Source organism: Poecilia reticulata, unplaced genomic scaffold (assembly GCF_904066995.2).
Source record: "Poecilia reticulata unplaced genomic scaffold, P_reticulata-male-v2 Scaffold_125, whole genome shotgun sequence".
Lineage (NCBI taxonomy): Eukaryota > Metazoa > Chordata > Actinopteri > Cyprinodontiformes > Poeciliidae > Poecilia > Poecilia reticulata.
Window position 1 is genome coordinate 13,562 of NW_027675223.1, and position 9,246 is coordinate 22,807.

Genomic DNA, 9,246 nt, shown 5'->3' on the forward strand with positions numbered 1-9,246 from the left:
TTAACTGATGAAATCAGTGTTTTTCAATCTTATCCTTAACGTATTCTTGATTACATGCTGCTCCGCTATAAGTCCAGCTACAGCCCAGGCAGGGGCATAATCCAGAGTCACCAGTCCTCCCAGATTGTAACGATGTGCTGAGTAATCCCACGGACAGGCCCCCAGCAGACTCAGCCCCACCCCCAGCTGAACTCCCACATGTAAATGAATAAAGTGTAAACTGCCAGTCTCGCAGGGAGCGAGCGGCTCTGGCCAGCAGCCGGGCCCTCAGGGCCTCCATGCAGAAGATGGCGGAGCCGTACATGGCAGCGCCCAGATGCTGCTGTGGCCCGGCAGCCTCTGGTCCGGGTGCTGCACCAGTCGTACATGGCGGTGAAGGCCACCTCGCAGAGGCAGCCGTGCAGAGCGTAAACATAGAGACGAAACAAGCTGAGAGGGGATGAGGGGGCCGTCAGGTTCTGCTGGGGTTCCTCTCCAACAACAGTCCCTGCAACACACACACACACACACACACCCACACACACACCACACACACACACACACACACACACACACACACACACACACACACACACTGAAATTAGTTTGTCCTGAAAGGCTATTTGGAAAGTTTTATGTGATTCAATTTAGGACAACTGTAAACTTTCAGTCACTTTTTAAATAGTAAATTGGAAAATGGACTGAACTCAGAACATAACAGAATATACTTTATTGATCCTAAGGGGAAATTAAATTCAATTAAATTCAATTCATTTTGTCACTGTACACATGTACAATGAGATTAAAAGTCAGATCCAACAGTGTAATCAATGTACGAAATATATACAGTATAAACATAAACTTGTTTATATTACAATATTAATCAGTCAGTTTTATAGTGCATCGACATCTGAGGAAGCTGAAATCGATCCTACAACCTGATCACAAAACGGCTATTCGTTGCGATGGTGGCCCAGAACCACCGTCGCCATTTTTACACTTCCATTCCTGTTTCTACTTCTTTGAAAAACAGCCCAAGTGCTGAAAAAAACACCAATCCATTTTTTAGGTAATAAATTAACGTTTTATAGTCGAGTCTAGAAAATGAGCCGTTTCACACACCTTCCGAATGTTGAGACAGCCGTTACCAAGCAACCCCAGCCCGTAGCCTAGGAAACCAATCAGAACGTTGAGTTGGGGGGGCGTGGCTAGCAGCAGTTTATTTGGATTTAAAGTGACAAGACGTCCTAAAAACAGCTCATAGGCAGAACCATATGGGCAGAACTGACTAGAATAAAATGTCATTATATAAGGATGACTGTGTAAAAAAATGTAATGAACATTTAGACCTATCCTAACCTATTCAAGGAAGCATAATAGGTCACATCTGACCTTAAAACAACCTCATCCGAGAAGATGCCACTATCTTATAAATAATGATATCATTGTAGAAAAATCTAATTGTTTGGAAATTGTGTTTTAACTCAACCAAGGCTCATAGGCAGGAACAGTTCCTTCTTTAAGAACCTGATGTCTTTCCTCTCCAATAGAAAACTCTTGTAGTTACAAAATTCATCAAAACTGATGATAATAAGTTAATCAACTGAAAGTGTTTAGAAGTAAATGGCAACTATCGGCTCTCTTAAATCAAAATGGAGCAATTTTCATTCCAATTTGGCTTAATGTATTTGTTAAATAATTACAGTGTGGAATATGTAAAGCTTTTTTAAAGTATTTCAGAACCTGTTCGGACCAGATCACTGCAAAAAACGTTTTAAAACTTGACCTTGACTCTAGTTGAATAAAATGAACACAGTAACCAGATCCTGGAATGAAGTTAATTGTTGAGAAATGACTCAAATGATATAAAGTTGAGAAGAGAAGCTTATTATGTTTATTACTTATTTGTAAATATCAATAAGTTATTTACAAATAACATAATTTATTTATGTATTTCATAACAAATAAGTTATGAAATACTTGAAATGCATTCCTATTTCAAGTATAGGAATGCATTTCAAGTATTCCTATACTTGAAATGCATTATACTTGAAATAATGACTTTTATTTTTTAAAAGTCATTAAAAATAAAGCTCCACCTAGACAGGATTGGTGGGTTTGAGATAGCCTTAAGGGATTAAATCAGTTGACTGCGTTCTGCCAGGGAAAACATTTGTGAATGGTATTTAGTTTGTGAAAAATAAAAATGCCAAGCTACATTTGATTAAACCAACATGCATGCAGTTTGGCAAATAACTATATTTCACAAATAAAAATTCGAATCAATTGTTAACTGTGTGTTTTATGACTTTGTATTTTTGTGTTTTTATGATATAAAGCACCTTGAAATGCCTTGTTGCTGAAACGTGCCATACAAAAACACCTGACTTGATTTAAAGGTTAATCTTGAAACTGAACTGATGTCTCCGTACAGTTTCTCAGAGCTGCAGGAAATACCCGGCCTCTGCTACTGTCGTAGATGTACGACAACGATCCACAGGATGCTGTAGCTGCTCAAAATCCTTATCACAACATCAAAAACCACAGCTGAGTCACAGAGGAACGTTTAATCACTGAGAAAGATCAAAACACTTTACACTGTGAAGCACCAAATGAATTAATTCATGGGTTATTAGAGTTTGACGAAAGAGTTATTGTCAAACTCTTTTGTCAAACGAGTTTGACAATAACTCTTTTGCTTGCTTTTCATCTAAGATTTTCATGAAAGATTGATGTGCATCTTTTCTGCTCAATAACGCCGGTGAGTGACTCTTTATTTGTAATTTCGTGTAAAAAAGGGTTAATTCTTGAATTACCTTTATATAAAATGGTATTTTAATTTTATCTAGTGAAGTCAGGTTGAATACATTCAGGAAATATTGCCATACTGCTATTAATAGGTGTTGACTTCTTAATTAAAGAGAAACTCCTCTATGTAGCATGAAAAAATATAAAATAGTGCAAGGAATACATTGTAAAACACAACATTAGCTGAAGCTAAAAGGATTTGTCTGGAAGACTTTTACTTTAGCCTGAAGCTGTGCCCTTCTGCAGTTTCCACTGACTGAACTTATGAGAAGTGACAAATCTTTTCAGTCTTAATGTGAAGACTTTCAGGTAAAACAATCAGGTGAACCTGCTCTGAATGAGCAAGTAGCCTGCAGCAAACACTCTGCAGCTTTTCTATGACGCCTGAACCGGGACGACTGACTGATGATGGTAAAAGTTGCAGTTTCACTCCCAACCCTCGTCTGCTGAGTCATATTTTAATATAAAGTTACGATAAAAAGAAAATACCGCTACTTTTTCAGCTAGTGGAACAACCTAAACTTTCCTATTTTACAGATTGACGTCATTTATTGGAACTAAGTTAACCAACGGTGACCAAATGTTTTGGCATAAAGGCCACAAAATTGTTAATAATTTTTAATTTATTCTTAATGATAATAACAAAAACTAATATACATTTTATTTTTAACTGTTAAATAGACAACCAACTAAACACGCAGTATTTTAGTAAAATAAGCAAAGCAGTCCGATTTTTGTAGACAAGCGTTGCGTGAATCATGTTTACCTGGTTTAAATTGTTAATTTTTCTGGATTTTTCTGAATCTTTTTTAGCAACAGGAACAAGATTTTGATCACTCGTTTTTCATTTTACCAAGTTAATTAAATAGGCGTTTTCAAATGTGCGTCTTGGTAAAAGCGACTGGATGCTTTTGGTCCCTAAATTAAATTAAAAGCAAGAACCTTCATAAATACTTTGTGCTGCACCTTAAATTTTCCATTTTAATAGTATCTATTTTTTAAATCAAATCTCACCACAATGTTGTTTTTAAATTTGTATCTTCACCAATTGCCTGAACTGAACAACCAAATTTAGGCTTTTTGAACTGCGATCAATCATCCTGAGGGCCTAAAATGGCCCCTGGACCAAACTTTGAGCACCCCTGGAAGACATTTAGCTGTTTCCTTCGGATCTAAGAGGCAAAGCAGAGTTCAGGTGCTGCTAATAAACCAACGAAGAAGAAAGTTCTTTCTTGGTTGTCACTGTAGTTATCGACATTGGTGAAAAACTTCAGTCTTGGTGGCTCCTTCGCTGTTTTTAAACAATTTTTAAGTGTTTTGTTTCTTAATCTAGACTTTAACACACCCAAATATCTTGAACAGATGTCTATAAATTCCTCTAAAAGACTTTTCTGCCTTTTGTATAGTTGAAACCAGAAGTTTACATACAGCATAAAAAGACAAGCGCATTTTTTTCAGTCTGACGTGAAATTAGAATAAACATTTCCTGTTTTACGCCAATTAAAATGAGAAATTCCAACATTTTTCCATTTGCTAAATGCCTGAATAATGAGAGGTAATTTTTTAAAGCTATTTTAAAGTTAATAAACACTAAGAATATTATGCCGTTAAGCAATTTGGGCCGTTTATTCAAAACATCTGAGCTAATTAGAGACACACCTAAAACACACTGCTTCCTTGTGTAACATCATGGGAAATAAATCGGCCAAAGTTTAAGGAAGAGAACTGCGAACTCGCATAAGTCTGGTTCGAATGGGGTGCAATTTCCAGATGTCGTTAAAACAAATAATTACATGCAAGTACAAACAAGATGGGAACGTTCGACCATCATCATCCCGCTCAGGCAGGAGACGGGTTCTGGTCCGCAATGTTAAGGTCAACCCAGGAACAAAAGCAAAAACCTGGTAAGTGTGTTATTGTCTACAGTGAAACAAATATGAACATGAGCTGAAAGGCCAATCTGTCACTGCAAAAGAAACATAAAAACAACAGTTTGATGTTTGCAAATGCACACAGGGACAAAGAAATGAATTAATAATAAAAATTAATAGAACACCATTCTGACTGTTTAACACGGAGGTGGCAGCATTATGTTGTGGGGTTGTTTTGCTGCAGGAGGGACTGGTGCACTTCACGAAACAGTCAGTATCGTGAGGACAGAACATTATGTGGAAATACTGAAGCAACATCTAAAGACGCTGCAGGAAGTAAAAACTTGGGCACAAATGGGTTTTACAATGGCTATAAAAAACAAGTTCATTACATTTTTGGCAAGATAGGCCCACAGAATGATGCAGCCACCACTTTACCTGACTAATAGTGTGATATTTCTTTAGCTTGAAAGCCATTTCATGGGTCCTAATCCAAACATTCTGCTTATAATTGCGAACAAATAGCTCATTATTTGTCTCCAATTAGCAAATTTCCATCAAGGTGGCCTATTATGCTTTTTCGATCAGGTTAGAAAAGGTTTATGGCTGACACAAAACGTGTTCATTACATTTTCATTTGCACAAATAATTCTTATATAATGAGATTTCAGTCTGCTCAGTTCTGCCTGTGAGCTATTTTAAGACTTTTTGTCACTAAATCAAAATAAGCTGCTGCTAGCCACGCCCCCAAACTCAACATTTACACTCGCAAATGAAAATGGCTGCAAACAGATGCCCAATTATACAACTGTACATGTTTGAAAAGCAGAAGTGGAGCCTCCTGCACAGCCAACAAGAATGTAGCAAGTGGTTTCAGAATAGTAAGTTTACAAAAAGAAAACAAAAAACATTTGATTTTCCAGCAGCCATGTACAGCGGTAAACCAGCTGACCAAATGTGCTGGAGCTCAGCTTGTGATGCTAGGTGACGTGCGGAACTCTGTTGGGGTTGCTAGGTAACAGCACTTTGCCGTCGAATGTTCCTTAATATTTAGGAAGCTTTTGAAACACCAAAAGCATTAATTTATTGCCAATAAAAGCTGCCTTAATGGGCAAGGCCAATTCCTTCTTAAGAAAAGTTGGCCAGTTGGTCAAAAGGACTAAATAATTATTCACGATTACATGATAAGTATTTGGAGGAGAAGTCATGGTCATGATGTCAAGCCAAAAAACAATCCCAACTGCCACGCAAAGTGGTGGCTGCATCTTTCTGTGGGTCTGACTTGCTGTCAGTGGATGGAGTAACAAATAAAAACCTCAAATGTCTTCAATTTGAGCTGAAATTAACAGTTAGATGGTTGAAACTTGGAGACTGTTGCGTTTTCTAACTGGACAATGATCCCAATCAAACATCCAAACTGATTCTGGAGTAAATAAAGGAGGATAACATGAAGCCCAGATATCAAAACTGTTGAAAAAGTTTATGTTAAGGTTAAAAATTGGGTCTGTGCCATTAAGCTAATTGAATTTCACCAATTCTACCAGAAAAGATGCTAAGAATCCAACATGATTTATGCTAGTTGCTTGCCAATGCTTACAAATAGGTGTAACTTTTTAGAGATTTAACTAAATCATCTACTCACTCCATCCTGGAAAAATAATGACTCATTTGAGGGTATGTAGTGACAAATATTACTACCGTACTTAAACCTTTCTCTGTTATCGTGAGGAAAATAAGGTGTGTAACAAATTGCACTCTGAAACATGATAAGGTTTTATTAATATCGTTTTGCTGCACTTTGTTCATGCATACTGCTCCTCCTTCGTTTCCGCTTACGGGACACACACCTCTAATGTGGATTAACAACTAATAGTCCTGCTTAGCAAATTAAAGACACGGCTAATCTTCAGCAAGCTTTCACTCTGTGCGAACAAACTCTTTAAATGATCAACACAACACGGACAAGTGTGTATTATTTCTGATAAATTAAGACATTAGTAATAATTTGCATTATTGAGATTAATTCAAGTGAAAATAAGGTGAGGAATTTAATTGAGGCTTGAAATTTCTGTTTTGAAGCTAATTAAATGCAATTAAAAGTAATAACTCTCACCTCGACCACTTCTCCCTCCCTCTGCTACTTTTCTGCCCTTCATCCCTGGCCGTGTATAGATCTGTGCGCCTTTATAATCCCTCTGCTCCCCTTGTGTGTGCACGTGCGTGTGAGTGTGGATTCTGGGCTAAACATTAAGCCGCTCCATGTTATCAGACACTGATGTCTCTGTGGCCGGGTCCAGTTGTGAAGAGAGGAAGAGAAACCCGGACAACCTGAGAGGAAAAACTCTGCATGGAGGGCACATTAACGTTAATATTGATCCCATGACGGCTGCATGAATGCTCGCTTTTAGCTATAGAGGAAGAGTGCAAACACGTTTATTGATGGTTTCTCAAAGCCAAACTTGGCAATGTCTGTATCACGAAAAGGTTCTGTTTAATACAGCGTCTCTCTCGAATTAGAGGGGTTATCAGTGAGCTGCAGCGGAGGGGAGTGTCAGAGAAACTGGTGTAATAAATAGATCAGTTTGAATTTGAACTAGCTGATGTTTTAGATGTTGAATAAAGTGCCAGTTTTCTTTAGTTTGTCTGGTCATCTTGACATTAAATTCACTTATCTGAAGCATTAGAAAACATGCTTATCGATGTATCTCACTCAGAGAACATGCAGTCATAATGCAAGGTTGGAGTTCTGTAAACAGTATTTACTGAATGTGTTCTGATTAAACTTGCTGACGTCTTACATTCTGCCATATTGTAAAATCTAATCAAATTAAATCATTAATTTATTAATAAAATATTTTATTGCTTAAACACGATTATTTTATTATTCAAATTAATTGCATCCATTTATTTAGTGTATTTATAATTAAATAAATTGATTTACTATGATAAATTAAGTAATTAATTTAATGAAATTATTAAACAATGATTAAATAATTGCTTGTTACTAATTATTAATTAGTATATTAATATTGACATCTTATTCTTATTCTTATTTATTTAGTTAATGAATAATTAATAATAATTTTACTATTTATTTAAAATTAAATAGCAAAATTTTATTTTATTAAATTATTGTTATTGAGAGAAATGAAACAAGGCGGTTTTCTCTCATATTTGCCTTAAATTAAAATTATTGTACTATAAATAATAGCTTTAGTTTTTTCATACTTTGGTTAATTTTTACATGTAGAATTAAAAAAAGGTTGTGTAGTGATTATATTTATTGGGTAATGGATATTCAACAGAAGATACCATTAAAAAAAACATCTTCAATTATTGTTGAACAACCAAGTAACTCTTGCGTTTTATCCCAATTTAAATTTTTCTGTCGCCATTTGCGGACATTTTGCCAGTTTAAACTTTGAACTATTTCCAAAACAACTGAGCTCTGCAACATTAAAACATGGATAGAACTGTAACTACATTAATCATAGCTCTTCTTCTCTTCAGTGCTTCTGTGGGGTTCTGGTGGTGCCGCTCTGTGCTGCCTTCAGGAGAATGGGACACCAGAGTGTCATCCATAAAATTTCACCCACATGGCATTTACTGAGCAAACCAGAGCCTTCAGTGACAAACCTAAAGTTCCAGATCCTTTAATGCCATAACAAATATGAGACAGAAACATGGATTATATCTTTATATAGATCTGTCTATTGATTTATAGATTAATAGTTTTACTGGACAGAAATTACAAAGAACAAATCTGGTTCTTAATCAAATCCTAATGAGTCAAATTGAAAGTGTCATGGAAGACAGACTGACATAAACCTTTAAAACAACGGAAACAATTTCTGCATTCTGATTATTGAAATTTAAAAGTGCTGTGGTGTTCAATCACCCCCGTTTCATACCGGACCACTTACAGACAGTGGCGGAGCTAGACGTTTAAAGTTGGGGGGGCTAAGGGGGGGCCAGGACTACCTGTGGGGGGGCAAAATTTAAAATGTGTGTGTGTACATCTATCTATCTATCTATAATATATAATATATATATATATATATATATATATTATATATATAAATATAAATAATTAAAAAATAACCAACTGAATATTTGGTTATTTTTCTTCTGTCATTTGACATGTTATAATTAACACCTTTGACTGGCGCACATGGAGACATGATAGACTTTATGCAGAGTTCATCGCAGAGGAAACTAAATCAATCAATAAAAGATCCTTCTGAATATCATCTCATGGACACTGAACTAAATGCGTCTTTCGGACCGGGAGCTGACAGCGTGTTGAAGAGTTATGGACACCTTGGTTAGGAAGCTCTGTTTGGACAGGTAATTTGACAGGTAACAATAGTTCGGGTCGGACCAGAATTATTGCCTGATGGTGGTTCGGGCTTCTAATGACTTACATTTAATGAGTTTGCAGCACACAGAGAAAAGCTAAAGAGAATATGATCCTACTTATGCAGTTTAAGTAGAGGAATAACAGCTGACTGTTGAGAGAGGAAAGAAATTAAAGTGCAGATCCTTAGGCAGAAACAAGCGCAGAGCGCTGGACAATAAAGCGCGTAAA

The 9,246-nt window shown here is 36.4% G+C and overlaps 1 pseudogene; it reads right to left on the reverse strand.

Annotated features, from left to right (window-relative positions):
* LOC145550636 (transmembrane protein 229b-like) lies at positions 1 to 6,814 on the reverse strand (annotated as a pseudogene).
* Between the last annotated feature and the right edge of the window lie 2,432 nt (positions 6,815 to 9,246).